This window comes from Etheostoma cragini, chromosome 2, assembly GCF_013103735.1.
Source record: "Etheostoma cragini isolate CJK2018 chromosome 2, CSU_Ecrag_1.0, whole genome shotgun sequence".
Classification (NCBI taxonomy): domain Eukaryota; kingdom Metazoa; phylum Chordata; class Actinopteri; order Perciformes; family Percidae; genus Etheostoma; species Etheostoma cragini.
This window is the reverse complement of record NC_048408.1, coordinates 14,879,865-14,895,756: the sequence shown is the minus strand read 5'-3', so window position 1 is coordinate 14,895,756 and position 15,892 is coordinate 14,879,865.

Below are 15,892 nucleotides of genomic sequence, written 5' to 3'. Positions count from 1 at the left end.
GGAAACATTTTCAAATGAAAGATGTTACTTCGAGTCCAGAGTAAAATCTCAGTGAGACACTTAATTAAAGCCATTTCAGTTCCAACAATAAAGATGGAATTGGATTTCCAGTGATTAGGATACAGGCTCCATCCCCGTCTCAGGCTTTACTGTAACTTACTGCAGACAAGACAAACCAGTCGCTTTAAATAACTGCTACGAATATGTTTATTTAACTTAAAAAATACCAAATAATACCATAGCTGTTGCTCCAACTTTCTTCCACCTTTGTTGTTGCTTTCACAAAATAAGTGATTATTTTATCAAACAAGCAGGGACAATTTCAGCTATGTTACTGAGTGCACTTTTTTCACTCAACTACATTTACATAAAATTAGATTTGATTTCAATGTGTTTGTTCAACATGACTGAGTATAATGCAGAAACATATTGTACAACAATACAAGCTGCAGCCTCAGAAATAATAATATTGAGTATTAAAAGTAGCACACCAGCAGTCATCTTTGTCATTCTGTGGTTTATGTTGAATGACAAGATAATACGACAGTGAAAAAGGCAACTGACATTAGATAACACATTACGACTTTAAAGATCAATGTTTCATAATTATTTACCTTTTTCATATCCCCTCATTTGTCATCATGTACTAGTCTTTGGTGAAGCTCTCCTGCCCCCTGGTGCATAATGATTGAATCATTTATCTGCTTTGCCGTTTCGTCCTTCATGCTCAACCTCAACATAGTCACTCTTCAGGGGATCAATTACCCATTACAAATTACTTCAAGGCAAGACCAAATCAATATGTATGTGTTGAGACCAAAGCCATTGATGTGTATAATGGAGACCAGTTTTAAGATCGATAAATTACTGGGTAGCTACAGCCTTTCCTGCAACACTTGACGTCAGCTTTTGAGCATATTGCTGAATTCCAAAAGCAACTGCATCACTGTGATAACCGCAAATGAAATGAGGACCATGGACAATGGACAAAAGTTAGGGTTTGCTTTAAAAGCAAAGGTTGTGAGCGACAGTTGAAATTAATTTCCCAATCATTCAACTCCACTTTTGAGGGAATGTATTAGCTAGTAAATGGTCAACAATGGAGAAGTTTGTAAGTCTAGCCTGTCACCTAGTGGCCATGTTGTGTACCTAACACACCAGTCTGCAGGGTGTATTGGAAGGGGTCTCAAAATGGAACTTGGTAATGAACAAAGATGTAGAATATTACTTGAACACAAAACACAGGCAAAAAAGCTAATTGGACTGAAATATGGATTCATCCATCAAAACATTGTCTGTCTGTATGTGTGTACACATCTGTATTCCAGAGAGTATGCTAAAATTACAACATTAACCTTTATACAGCTTGTTGATATCACAAAGTGAAATCCAATGATGTTGTTACCCCTTTTTTTATTAAGTAAATGGCTATTATTTTAGGAGACAAAGCCTACCTAAACCTAAGAAAATCAATGGTGTTACTGATCTGATGTGGCTTGTTTTTGAAGCCTCTTGCTAGACAGTGGTAACTCTGACCATTTTTACAGGAATTTACTGACAGCTGTCATATAATTGCATTCGTAAAATAATGCCACAGATATAGAGTAGCTGCTTTTACACTGTTAGATACAAGTGCACATTAAGCAGAATGAGTCCCCAAGACAATTTATCTATCTGTAATTAGGTGTTTTTCTGTTTATCTGCTCATCAGATTTAGTTTCTGGCTTACTGTCACTCTCTTTAAACACATGCCTACACAGTGTGCTTCAGGAAATCTCCAAGAACAACAAGGTAAAAACAAACAGGAGAGAAACCACCTTGGCATTCAGTGTTTAGACGCACACACTGTTTTTCTGATCTTTATTTCTAAGCCACTCATTATTGAGACACTGGTAAAGTAAATATTTGGCTGTTAATCTCACGGAAGTCAGGAGGTTTATAACATTCCTTCTGATTGTAAAACCCAATGTCCTGCTTTACAGAGGAGGTGCTTTATCAATTAGGCACATGTTGACATACATTTGGAGATCACTTGCAATGGTGCATTGTTCATGAACTCCAACAAACATTTAAATATGTTCACTTGAAACCCTAGTTATGTTCACTTAAAATCCTAGAGAAATATTAAGACAGCTGACAATGTTACCAAACACACACACCCCACTCACCTCCTGTACTCTGGCCGGTCTGGTCTTAGGTTTGACTACTACAACATACTAGTGTCATACACAGTAGTACAAATAAAATAAACTTGATCTTACTCAGTTTTTGTGAAATTCAAATCTAAATCTTTCTATATTCTGATCGTATAGCATTGCAGGCTGTTGCTGAAAGCTCAGAATTCTTCTTCTTTCTCCTGTCACTGCTGTCAGAGTTCTGCCATGTTGATTTGCTAGTGATGGCTGGGTGAAATAATTTTGGGCCACTAATGCCACTGTGCTTCTCAACAGGATTTGTCCTTCTCAGCTCGCACTCTGATCATTTTAGAAGTAAACTCTCTATTTAAACATTATAATTGCAAGCAGTAAATGAGCAAACACCATTTGTTCACTGTTTGAGAGATTTTTTTCACTTTCCACTTTAAACGCAGACTTTACAAAACACCAAATAAACAGATTTTCCACAACCAGACATATGAGTCTAATCAAAATGATTGCATTGTATCCTTATTAACACAAACATCATAATCAATCATAAGAGGCCAGTCTTGTGGGTTAGTAAGCTGCGCTTTGGAGAATATGCATAGAGCTTCCCCACAAGCCTAAACAGATTCTAGGAGCTCAATGACAGCGATTTTCGCAGCAAAGGTTACCTCTTCATGTGCCAGACAAACTACACCCTTATGGAGTCAAAGTGATTTTGTTTCTACAAAAGAACACATCAGCCAGGCCTGAAACAAATTACAGGCTGTTTCTGACAGTTCAGAATTCTTCTTATTTCTCCTGTCACTGCTGTCAGAGTTCTGCCATGTTGATTTGCTAGTAATGGCCGGGTGAAATAATTTTGGGCCACTAATTTGAAATATACTGACATATTTTTATACCGAACCGAAAGAATAAATAGGATATTTAATATAGCAAAAGTTTAAGAAAAATTCTGGATGGATACTATGTTGTAGGTATTTACTTTCTCCTCTTTACATTTACATGGTGTTGTACCAGCAAATGCCCTCATTATGATATACCACCACTGATTACAATGTATCTTCCTTTATTTGACTCGGTGCCACTAATTAAAATAATCTAAATGATAATTCATAATAAAATGACAGGATGCAAGAGAAATCCACCGTAGATAAAAGTTGTCATTAGTTAGCCTCATTTTTACTTTTTAGATCCCCCAAACATAGCAGCACACGTGGTAGTGCTTGCAGGCACAGATGATAATTAACACCAGCGAGTATCTTGATAAACAACACAAACTCTAAGTGTGTGAGAGAGAGAGAGCAACTGTGTACATGTGTGTGGAGCAGATAGGATTGGCTTGTTCCTCCAACACAGCTGTGTAAGGACGCTGCTGTTCTTCACTGATACATTGCAATTTCTCTGATCATATTCCACGTCCTTACACATATTTCTATCCTATATAGTTGAGTTATTTGCAGCATTGCAGCACGTCTCTTGAATTTGAACCGCAGAGATTTTTCATTTTCCTGCATTATCATATTCTCTTGGAAGGGTTGCACTTCTACAAGTTGCATTGACAAATAAAGGACAGAGAGAGAGAGATAACAGAAGTCAGAAGTTATTAACTAACGAGATACAGGCAATCTGGTCGTGCTGACACTTTTTTTTTGGGGTTAATACTTCACTGAGAGAATGTCTGCAGTTATAATTCCACAACTGGACCTTATTCAAATAACTAATGAGCTGGAGGATTAGCAGCGAGGTTCATGCTAATGGAGAAGTAATTTCACTCTGAGACAGTTAAAGACCTCTCCAGGTGGAATAAGCCTATCTTTGCAGGCTCTTTTGAAATCCTCTTATATGTATTAAGCTAATGATCCAAAAACAGAAATAATTTTCAATCACTTCAAAACCAAGCTGCATGAAACAGTTTTCCATCTCACAATTTCATCCTTCATAGCTTTTAGCATACTAAACTCTGTAAATGCCGCACCTCTTTGGCCTCCTGCACACGGCCTGCGTGGCGTGAGTGTGTCAGCTGCGTGGTGTGTCTGTTTTTATTTCGGCCCCAGAGGTGGACTTACCATGCCTTAGGCCCCAAGCTATGAAGGGCCCCAAAAAACTCCTCATAAACTTATCGTTACGATTTGTTGTCTTACTTTTCACCGATTAATTATATCTCTAAACATTGATCTGCTAAAGTGCTATACGATTGATTAATTCATGATGAGAAACTCCCCCCAGTCCCCAATACAGTGGACTATTCCATTATCCTACTGCGAACTTGTGTGTGTGTGTGTGTTTGTAAACAAACGGCTCAGCAGGCTGTAAACTGGAGGCAACAGACGGTTGAAAAATGAAGGGAAGCTACCGAAGTGGTTCTGAAAAAAGAATAAAGTGGGAAGAAAGCAGAAAGTTTTTAGCAAAACTTCCAAAGGTTATAACCTTTTTCACGACGGCTATTGACAACACTAACGTTAACGTTACTAAAGAGCAGCAAGAAGCTGGCGCTTGCGCTAGCAATGCTAACACTGACGAAGAGGAGCTACCCACCGGCAGTGTCAGCCCAGGTTGCTCTAGTGAAGACTGGGGAAAGTTACAAGTACGTCTTTCTCAGATAAACAAGGACTTAAAATGGGGAGAACAAGGGTTGTGGAGGGCCCCATGCCTGTGTTTGCCTTAGGCCTCAAAATGACTAAATCCGCCCTTGTTCGGCCCCCATGTTAACAGTTTAGAGCTTGCACACGGCCTGCATGACGCGCACGTCTCAGGCGCGGCTCGAGCAGCGCCGAAAACTCGTGCATGCTAGAAATAGAACCAACACTTGTTTTTCTAGCGACACGCAAGCGTGCTGGAAGCGTTTTCAGACAAAAGAGAATACAAAAAGGAGTTGTCAATTTGACACAAATACATTTAATAAATTACATTTTGATGTTTGAACGTGTCTAGGTTTTGATGTAATTGCAGATATAAATGTAATTTAAAAAAAATAACAATAGATAATTATTGATTTTAAAATATTGCACCTGTCAATACAGGACAAAATATTCTGTATATTTGCAGTGAATACTGCCGATATTGTCTTTGCTGTTATCAAATCAACTGTTGAAAAACACGCTATTATTTGATTTTATTTATGGGAAACACATTGACGCGTGGCGTCAGACACGTTTCTGGTGTGCAAACACATAGAAAACGCCACGCTGGCTATGGAAAGCCAAACATAAACTTGTGCAAGCTAGAAATAGACCGATGCCTATTTTTTTCACGCAAGAGAGTTGGTAGTGTTTCCAGGAAAAATAGAATTAAAAAAAGGTTAAAAAATATGTTTAAACGTCATTTTTATACACATATATATGTACAGTATGCATGTATGTGTAGAATTGTATATGTGTATATGTATGTACTATATTGAAAATATGTGCAAACAAATGTACAAATACAAAAAAAATGACAAAATAAAGTTGAAGAACATGCCATTATTTCATTTTATCAATGGGAAACACACGTGTACATAAAAGGCTAGCAGCATCAGCAGCGCCGTGACAGTCTGGTGTGCAAAGACAGAAAACGACACGCAACTGACACACAACAGAATCGCCACGCTCACGCCATGCAGGCAGTGTGCAGGAGCCCTTAAACTTGTCAAGTAAAGTGGATTGACAACGCAGCATTAGAGGAATATTTTACTTATTATTTTATTATTCATCATTCTCATATCTCACTTATTTATTATTTACTATTTACTCATCATTCCCATTCTCACATCTCACTTATTATTTATTTATTTATTTATTCACCATTCTCATTTCCTATTTCAGAACTGTTCATAATGTTCATATTGTTCACACTGTTCATATTGTATATCCCAGTAATCTTTGCACTATGCTTCACATTTAAATAATTTTTATTGAACTCTTCATTGCACTCATGCCTCTATATTGTTTCTGTTTAAAGTGTGTACATAGTGTGTACACACTATGGTACACACAAATGGAGCTGATTCGGATTCGGATTCTGATTAAGGTGGGAAGGACTACGGGGGGGGGGGCCGCAGCCCTTTCTTGTTGGGAAAAATAAAAATATTCATTTTAAAACATTTTGTTTTAAATGCCTGTGGATGTATTATTCAGTTCAGTTTTGTTAAAAAATGAAACAAGTAAGGTAAGGTAAGTTTGAAGTATAACCTATATTTAGTTTTCAATCTATGCACCTTGATGTGACTACATGCCTTCACCTCAGCTAAAAGTTAAGAGGAGTTACTAAACATAACTGACCATAACCCTTTTATGGTGCAGAAAAAGTATCAAATTTCTAGTATTAAGTTCGTTTTTACACACCCTGGCGGCTTTTATCCTGTAAATCTAGTATTTTCTTTCAACTAAGTTTGCCTGATATCAGACAGAATTGTCAACTCTTCATACTCTGTTTCCAGCTTGGTCGAGTGGGTGGATCCAAAGGTCTGCACCTAGAAAGAAATAACCCATTATCGAATTTCTCTGCACAGAGAACGTACTGACGGCTGCTAATTCTAAGGACAGATAGCTGAGACTGACACGATGGATGTCTATAGTCTCTTGAACGTGACACATCTTTAATGTTGAATAAAACACCCCAAAGTCAGTAGCAATCATTCTTACCAAATCTAACCAGACCAAAAGCTTTTACTCTTAATCTATTTGTGTGTGTTCATTTCAAGACAGGTTGATCACAGTCATGACTGAACTTATGCAGTAATTAGCACAACCGGTTGCAGGAATATAACCACCCATTTGCTCTCCATTTCCTGGATCTTTTTTTGTTCACTGTCACTAGAGGCTGGAACCTATCCCAGCATGCATTGGATGAAAAGCTGCCGCCGCTTTTATCCCGTTCTTGACAAAAACAACTTTGTGGTCAGAAACATTATGTATATACCATAGAACACACCAAATGGCTTACAGAGATGTGCTACATATTTCCTTTCATGATATATTGACATTAAATTCTGAGTCGTGAGGTTTGCTTCTACTGTATAGTTGATATTCTTCAATTTATATGCAAATCCATGTAGAGTATATATCAAAATATTCCACAAAAGCACATGTTGTTGGTGACATTTTGCTTTCCACTGTGACCTGTCTTCAAGCAATAATTAGACAAAACATCCCTGTGTCTTTGCATATCTCCCTCTAACATACAGGGTGACATCATCACCATGACAACAGAACAAGGTGGCATTCGACAAGCTCAGAAAATTGCTCTGGATGTGCACAGGTTTCCCCCTCAGTTGCTCAGGTACTTTTTCCGTAAATGGTTTTGTGCGAGTGTGGCTTCATTATGGGATTACTAATGAAATGAACAATTATTTCTAGTGTCAAATCATAACAGATGTTATCTGTGGACACTTTACATATAGAGTAGGTCTAGACCACACTCTATAATTTACAGAAACCCAGCAATGTAGACAGTAGTTCACTGTTACAGCAGACCCAAAGCTTTGAAGTGTCAACAATTTACATGGCAATAACATTGTTTTACAAATAACAACGCTACCTAAAGGCAGTTGAAGATGTTCTTATTTGTTTTGTAGGGATAAGGGTACTCTCTCGTCCTCTTTTGGTTCAGTTTCTTTGGTTCTGTTACAAGCGTTTTTATGTCTTCAAGCTTTTTAGTTTTCTTCAAAGACCGTTTTTGCTAACACTTTAGTGAAGAGAATCAAGACCAGTGCTTTTATGTTTTTTTGACAAACTGAAGACATCATTTGGCAGCCACACGAAACACCTTTGTCGGCTTTGTTTTTGTTAAACAAAGTTTAACACACAGTTTCTCACACCAAACTCAAACATACAATAGACACACACAAAGCACATCCCCCCTCACCTGTCTGTCTTTATTAATTTGACATGATCAAAGGAATTTCCTGGCGTGACCGAGGAAATGTGTTGATGTCATTGATTAGCGCATAAGTGGAGTGGATTTTCTTGCTGGGGTGTGGAAAGGCCTCTCAAAGTCAAGTCTTATGTCATGCATTTATTTTCAGCCAGACCTTGGATACGCATGTACTGTACTTGCTCCATTGAGTAAATGTAATTGCAGTTTTGGATGATGTGTTGTACTGCAATGGGACAGTGGAAAACATTCTTTCTAAAAAAAAAAAAAAAATCAGAATGATCAGAATTCTTTACGTGTAAGGATGGATTCAGAGCAAAAACAGTCCTGCGTTAAAACGGGGATGCGTTGGTGGGGGTGTGTGAGACGATTAAATGCAATCCAGGAAGTCTGGTTGGTGGGACAGATTCATGCGGTTGCAAATAACGTGGCCATTTCCCAGACTGCCACGAGACTGGGCTGGATAAGCAGAACCAAATTAAGAGGGAGCAAGTATGAATAGGAAGGCCTGCTGCAAGGAGGACAGATGTGATGGGGCAAAACAAAGTTCATAATGGTACTTCAGAAAGGTCAGACATTTGCAATAATTGCAGTAATTTCAATATTGTGTAGATAAATCGACAGGTGATGCAAAAGTGCACACCAGCTAATTGCTTGTAGGTCTCAGGGATACTTTAAATGTACATGGCAGCCCACTCTCTCCGCCCACAAAAGGACTCTTTAGACATGATTGTATAACAGTATTATCCATTTCCACAACACATTTTTTGCTTACAACTAAATGTTTATCGGGCACCCAGAGAGAATGTTATGTTGTAAGCTGTAATGATGGGATGTGCTTCTTCTAACAGTATAATAGTAAACTGATTTTTATTAATGCTTTCTCTGTTGGACTAAAAAAAAACTTGAGTTGTATAAGCGGTACCAGATCTAGGCTTCTCTATAATCTCTTCATCAAAGGCTTGCTTTGCGATTTACTATTTACTTGTGCGTTCTGTATTTTGTTGTTACCTTGTTGCTTGTATCGATTCAAGTGCTCCTGGAAACCAATTTGTTTGGGGATGTTTAGTTGTATAGAATAGGGTACATAGTAATAGTTTTACCTTTGTTTTATCCAACTTTTTACAACATATTTGTTTCTGATCACTGTGCTAGCCCCTCTCCTTAACCTGCTAAGATGCCGCCAGATTTAGCCTTTGTTGTAAAATACAATACAAAATGTTGTAAACTTTCCACTTTCACAGTTCCAGGGTGCAAACCACATATATTCAGCACAGTAACACTTACCTTTGCTCTTTTAGCTTAAAATTGTCATTTTGGTTTTAGTTCATCATTCTCCATTTGCTTGACATTTTATTTCTTTTCAGAACCGTCAAATACCAGCATTCTTCTCTGGCTTTACGTGTTTGCTCTATCACTTCCACAGACTCAAGGATGGCTGTAGCTAGAGAACTAGTATACATTGGTTCAAAATTACTAATGAAAAAACCTGTGCTCCCTCATCACACCACTGAGGATGCCAAGCAAATGGCTTTAACATTGACAGCAGCTGCCTGTCAGAACCAAGATTTGCAGACAACATGGTTGTTTTCATCAAAGATGTGATACGCTTCTCCCCAGCTCTTCACCTAAAAGCTCTTTGCAAGATCAACAAATCTAACTACCTACCTATTTACACTCCTACCCACCTACTGTAGTTCCCAGTCTTTCTTCCTTCCTTCCTGACTTATCTGAAGGGAAGGGGAAAAATTAACAGGTTTTGTATATAATAATAATAATAATAATAATATATACTGTATAAATTCCACAGGGTGAATTACAATTTACACTCTGTTGTTATTACACAGATTACACACAAGCCTAGATAACACACACATGCTCAGTGTATATACATGAGAGAGAGATGTCAGAGTGAGGGGCTTGCCCATGGAACGGCGCCCCGAGCAGTTGGGAGTTTGGTGCCTTGCTCAAGAGCACCTTGGCAGTGCCCAGGAGGTGAACTGGCACCTCTCCAGCTACCAGTCAACCACTATACTATATATGGATTTGAACCAGTGAACCTCCGGTTCCCAACCCAACTCCCTACAAACTGATTTACTGCCACCCCCCAAAGTGTTATGTTTCCCCAGTAATATGTTAAGGACTTCAGCCCTCGCTGTTCAGACAGTGATCAAGAGTTCTGCCAGTCAGCGTGGCAGTGGAGTAATGCAACTAAGCATTTCTCTAGAACAATATTGTTGACTGGAGAGATAAAATACATTAAGGTAGGGAATGCATCTTCCTGAGAAATCTCCATCTCACTTTATACTGATGAATGCAAGAATGAAAACATTAAACTTTACCTTGTTTCCGCCCGTGTTATCAAGGGGAGGCATAGTTTTTCATTCCTGACACTTAACACATAAAAACATCAACAATGGTGGAATCAAAGAGTTCTGGTCTATGCTCATTGACAAATACATTTTACAGTCTCATGGGCCTAACCCAGACTGCAGTATTATTTTGCAGTGGAAACACAGTGGCCCTGTAGTTAGCAGTTAAACTGTCTGGAGGTTCAATACTATCCAACGAGTGCTGGATATTATCCAGCACTCGCTTTGAGACCTCTTGGAGATATGTTTATAAATGGATTAGTCATTGAACAGAACTTTGTTACAGTGTATTTCAGAAGAAGTGACAGTACACACACCATAAAACAGTCAGTACTCTAGTCTGTGTGGCTTCTAATCTAGAGTGGCTGTCTGCTGGTGTAGTCTTTGTCCCTCAGCTTTTATTTGCCTCTGGCTTTATGTGGTAGTGCAGCAAACACTTAAGCAATACAAGGACGGTATGAAATGCATGGGATTCAATCAGTTTCTAGAGAAGATCTGGTTTTCATGTCAAATCTAATGAAAATGCGCTTGACTGAGACTGACTTTCAGATTGTAAATGTTACATTTTATTATATATCTTATGCTCAAAGATTTATATTATTTTACGTAAATACACTAAGGGCAGACTTCAGTTTTAGTATTATTCCGAACTCTGATGACGGTGTGTGTGCTACTTTGCAAAAGCTAAAGAGATAAAAGAGAAGGCATGTTACATGCTGAAAGAGTAAACATACTAGAGTCACACAAGGACTATTCAAATGTGTTTTAAGAGGCCATTTTAACGGTGGCTGCCTTATTTTTTTTACCTTGAACTCTACATAAACCAGCCAAAAACAACATGCTTTTGTTCAATGCACAGACACAGAAATATCCCCCCAAACTCTTAAACCCTTTTACAAAGTAAGTGCCTGGCTGGTACCTCTATTTAACTGCCCAATAAGCTCTAAATTCCCTTTGTGAGCCAAACGTTTTCTATAAATCATGATTATGAAGTCCGGAAGCAAATCTTCTTGCTATATTGTTGCGAATGCAATGACAAAGACAAATGATGATCTGCACAGCATCATCGATTGAGGTTAGATGTCTCCCCAAGGATGATAGTTGTCTTGAACTACTGTCACAGTGGAAAGTTGGCAACACCTAGTGAATGCATCTGCCACCTATCATTTCAGCCATCCAGGAGCCCGGAGACAGTTGTGATGGATGCTTATGGGGAAACTAGGACTTGTTTTTTGACACTTCATGTTTAGGGTATATACTTGAGCGTTAATAGAAAGGTGGACAAACAAAGTGGTGTATTGGTGTCAAGTAGTTTGATTGTCAAGTTTGTGGAATCACATTATCCCCGTACACATTGTTGCACCATAAGTGTCTCTAAATACTTTCTAATGCAATAATTTTAACTTTATCTGGTCAAATTAGCTAAGTATGGGTTTGGTTACAAAACCTTTCTTTTATTGTACTTTGAACATTTCATCATTTGTAATAAAATTTAACTTACATACAATTTGCAGCATCTTTCCGTTAGGAATATCAATATGATCACCAACCGTATTAATTAATGTCACAATTAATATTGTACAAAACCTGCATGCTGCAGGAGGTGTTTTGTGCATTGCAGGTGTCTGTGTGGTTTTATTGCACAGGATTTGCTAGAGAAGCAGATGTTTCATGATATAAGAGAACGTGTGTATTTTATTGGTGGTACACATTAGTGATAATGTCAACCCAGTGACAGGCCCTAAAATCAGTGAAATCTATTTAGCATTTTTATAGTATATAAATCTATACTATCTTACTTTGTAGCTTTAGCAATATAGTGTTTAACATTTAAACATATTAAAATATCCATATGGTGAAAAATAGAGCTGGAAAATGTGTAGTGCATGTGTGTGGAGGGGTACTTGATATGAATATTACTTTTTATAATTATTTTATTATTATTTGTATTTGGGGTTTGTATTCAGTATTTAAGCAAGAAACATTTGTACCCGTTAATTCCCTCATGTGAATGAAATGCAAGTATGCTTGTGTACTACTGTGTATTGACTACAAATAGACAATTCTTTCCACAAGAAATATTAGCTGCATGTCTTGGACAAAAGCCAGAGAAGTAAGTTCAACACCCCCACTAAGGCCTTGTTGGTACATTTAACACAAAGTACAGTGAAGTTAATTTTGTGTCTGAGAAGTAAAACCTCTAAAAATACACCTGTCCCCCCAAAACAACATTTGCTATTGCTTGCTTCTAGTTTGACTATGCCGTTGCATCCCCATGACACATCTGTATGTAAGTATAAATAAGTGATGCCTCTTTGTCTGTACTGTCCCTTTTTCCTTATTTCCCTCGTTCACTGTTCTCTGCAATCTCCTCTTACTAACAGCTGTGAGTAACCAATAGGATTTGTGCTATGGTTGTTCTTGCCTTTCTCATGAAAGGTCATGACATTTTCAAGCACAAAGTGCAACTCATCATCTTCTTCAGTGGATGCTAATGTTTCTCACATCTGGGGTGGGAGTCTGTAAGATCTGAAGTATGACATCATCATGCAGCTTTTCAAGGAGCTGGAGCAATGAAAAGCATGACTCATTCATGCAATAACAGATGTGTGAATGACCCTCCTTCCCTGACAGATGCATCCATAAGTCAACTATTCAAGCAGCAATTACGACGCAGTTGATTGGATTGTTTGAGTAGCCTAGTCTGCAGTTCTTAGAAAGGTTAAACATTTCACCATATCACATTGTGAGTTGAATTGTGAGCTACATGTACGTAAGTTAGGCTAATAAATCATCGTCAAAAATACAAACAGAACGTTTTTCTCTATTTCACATGGGGTCATGTAGGCTAGGATATGTTGTAGATGGCTTCCGACCATGATGAATGGGATCACATTCATCTGAAAGCGTAGATCTTTGAAGGTGCTCTAAGCGATGTTGGGTGACATTACTTTATTTCTTGTTGCTGTTCAAAGTATTTTCAAACAAAACAAGACTAGCTTGCCCCTCTCTCCTCCTCATTTCATCCCCTTGCCCTCCCTTTTGTGCTTCCGCATACTAACCCCCCACCCCCAAACCCTTCTTGTTGGTTATTGGCTGGAACGCTGGAATACTGTTTGTGTATGCTTTGTGGTGCAGGTGGGCACAGTTGGTTTTTGTTGGTTTGTAGACCCTGGACTGTCTACAGAGACACGTGACAACAAATGTTGTAGCCTAAAACATGCGTGTCATTGCTTAAAACACCTTTAAATAAATAAAGTAATAATGTTAACTGCAATTGACATTAAGATGTTTTTTTTCCATTGCCTGTATAATTTTCCCATCCCCTGTAAATTTAGGTATAACTCATTACCCCTACTTCATTATTTAACAACAATTACCTTTCTTAAAATATCCTAGTTGTTTGTGAATAAATGTTACTTCATATGAATTCACTCTCCCCATACCGAAATATTTCCTATCCATCAAACCGTTACTAAAATAATATATTAAAACTGTTGTTGCTCCTGACTATACGCCAATGTATCTATTGTGCTACAGAAAGTTGCGTGGTCATGACACAATCAATTATTACAAAAACGGCTGCTACTGGGCCATTACGTGAGATACAAGGTAATGCAGTCTTTTATACATTGTTGTATTTCTTTAGAAAAGCTGATGTGTCATTAACAATGGACAAATAGAGTCTTTTAATGCTTCAGATGTAAAGTTATTTGCTGTCAAAGTGATGCCAAAATGAATGGAAGTCAGTGGAATGCTAGCGGAAGATGATGGCTTGTTAGCCTCATATTCTCCCCATAGGAGGTATCCTTTCCGGATGTTCGCTTAACCCCTTGCAAAGAGCGCCCAATTCCACGTAAGGAGGCACATTGGGGTGGTGGATGGATTCAAGCCATTCACCCAGGGTGCAGGTGTTCGTGTCCCATTTGAAAATCAAAGTAAAAACAATTTTTGTTACTTTTAAAAAACAAACCCAACCAAAAACCAAAACAAAAGTGAAGTAACGTAACTGATTTTTACCCAAACCCCGATCTTTTTTTACACATAACCAAGTAGTTTTATGTGCCTTATCCTTTAGCCAAACTGCAACCACTTAACAGTGTTAAGGACATGTTTAAAACTGAGACTGAGTTATGTTCTTTGGTGTAGGTGTGTGGATTGAAAACGCTCCTGTGGGTCGCATTTCCTGCCATCGCTAGGAGGCGCTAGTTTACGAAGCACTTCTATGTGTCATGTTAAAGGGTAGGATACCATGTCATATGATATGGAGGACTTGTTGGTGTGATTATATCTGCAAATGTGATGATGAGGCAGAGATGACTTACTAAAGGGTGATTGATCTTTAATTACCAACTTACACTGACCTTTGGCACTATTGTGTTTCTTACACTGATGTTCTCTAAATCTCATTTGTGTGTGTATACAGGTGACAACGTCGGGTCACTTTTTCTAATAAATGAGATCTGATGTCTAAGCAGGATAAGTACGTAATGCAGTTGGTGCAGTTGAACAACAAACTTGCCAATTATGATTGTAGCTGTACTTGATGCAGAGCCTCTAATTCACTCAATAAAAGGTAATTGAGATGTACATTAAAATCAACCGTTATTACAATAGGACAACTGCCAACAAGATGTATAATCAAGCCATTTCTTGATTTTATGTCCAAACATTTTTTGAGTAATTCAACCTTATATTTACATAATTTGAAAAGGTTTTTCAGAAGGTTATACATGTGTTGAAGCTGGAAACAGACACACTACAAGGAGTGGGGAACCTTCCCTGAAGGCTGCGTGCTAGTATGGAACCAGCACTGTGGTGCCACAAATTCACCTCCATTCAGCTTGTTCAGCCTGAGGATAAGGTTGCTTTCCAATTTAAATGGTTAACCTCATCTAATGAAATGCTTTGGTCTGTGCTTCCTGTCTGCAGATCTTTTAAAAAAGCCATGTGAACATTTTTTCTTCAAATTCAGAATACATTCTAGCATAAATCCTAGCAGATGGCGTTGCTCGGTTCTCTGAGGGTTGTGTTTGGGATGCAAGCCTCAAATTCACGAACACACAGACAAAACGACAGGCATGTGCTCTTTCATTCAATTATTAAATCCCATAGTAACCCACACAAGCTTATATGGTCAGCACAGTCCTATGACAAACTTGGACGCTAACAAAGCAAGCTGCTGGTTGACACTGAAAAGGTCAACATGATCACAAATATGCCATCTCTTCCCTGAGTGCATAAAAATCCGCACTACGTTTCACAGAAGTAACTGCTTTTAGAGTAGAAACCGTCCCTTCAAGCGTTTTATTAGATTGGTTGGTAGGGATGGCAAAGTAAGTAAAAAAGATCTGACATTATTATACTTTAGTATTTCAGTGCTTGAAGGGATGAATAAATGCACGTTCACAGGCTGTGCAACCATCTCATCCTTCAGCATGCTGACCTTCTGCCGTAAATATCCTAGCAGAAACATAAGAGGGGGAAATGTATTTCATAGATACATTGTTTTCTAATGCGATC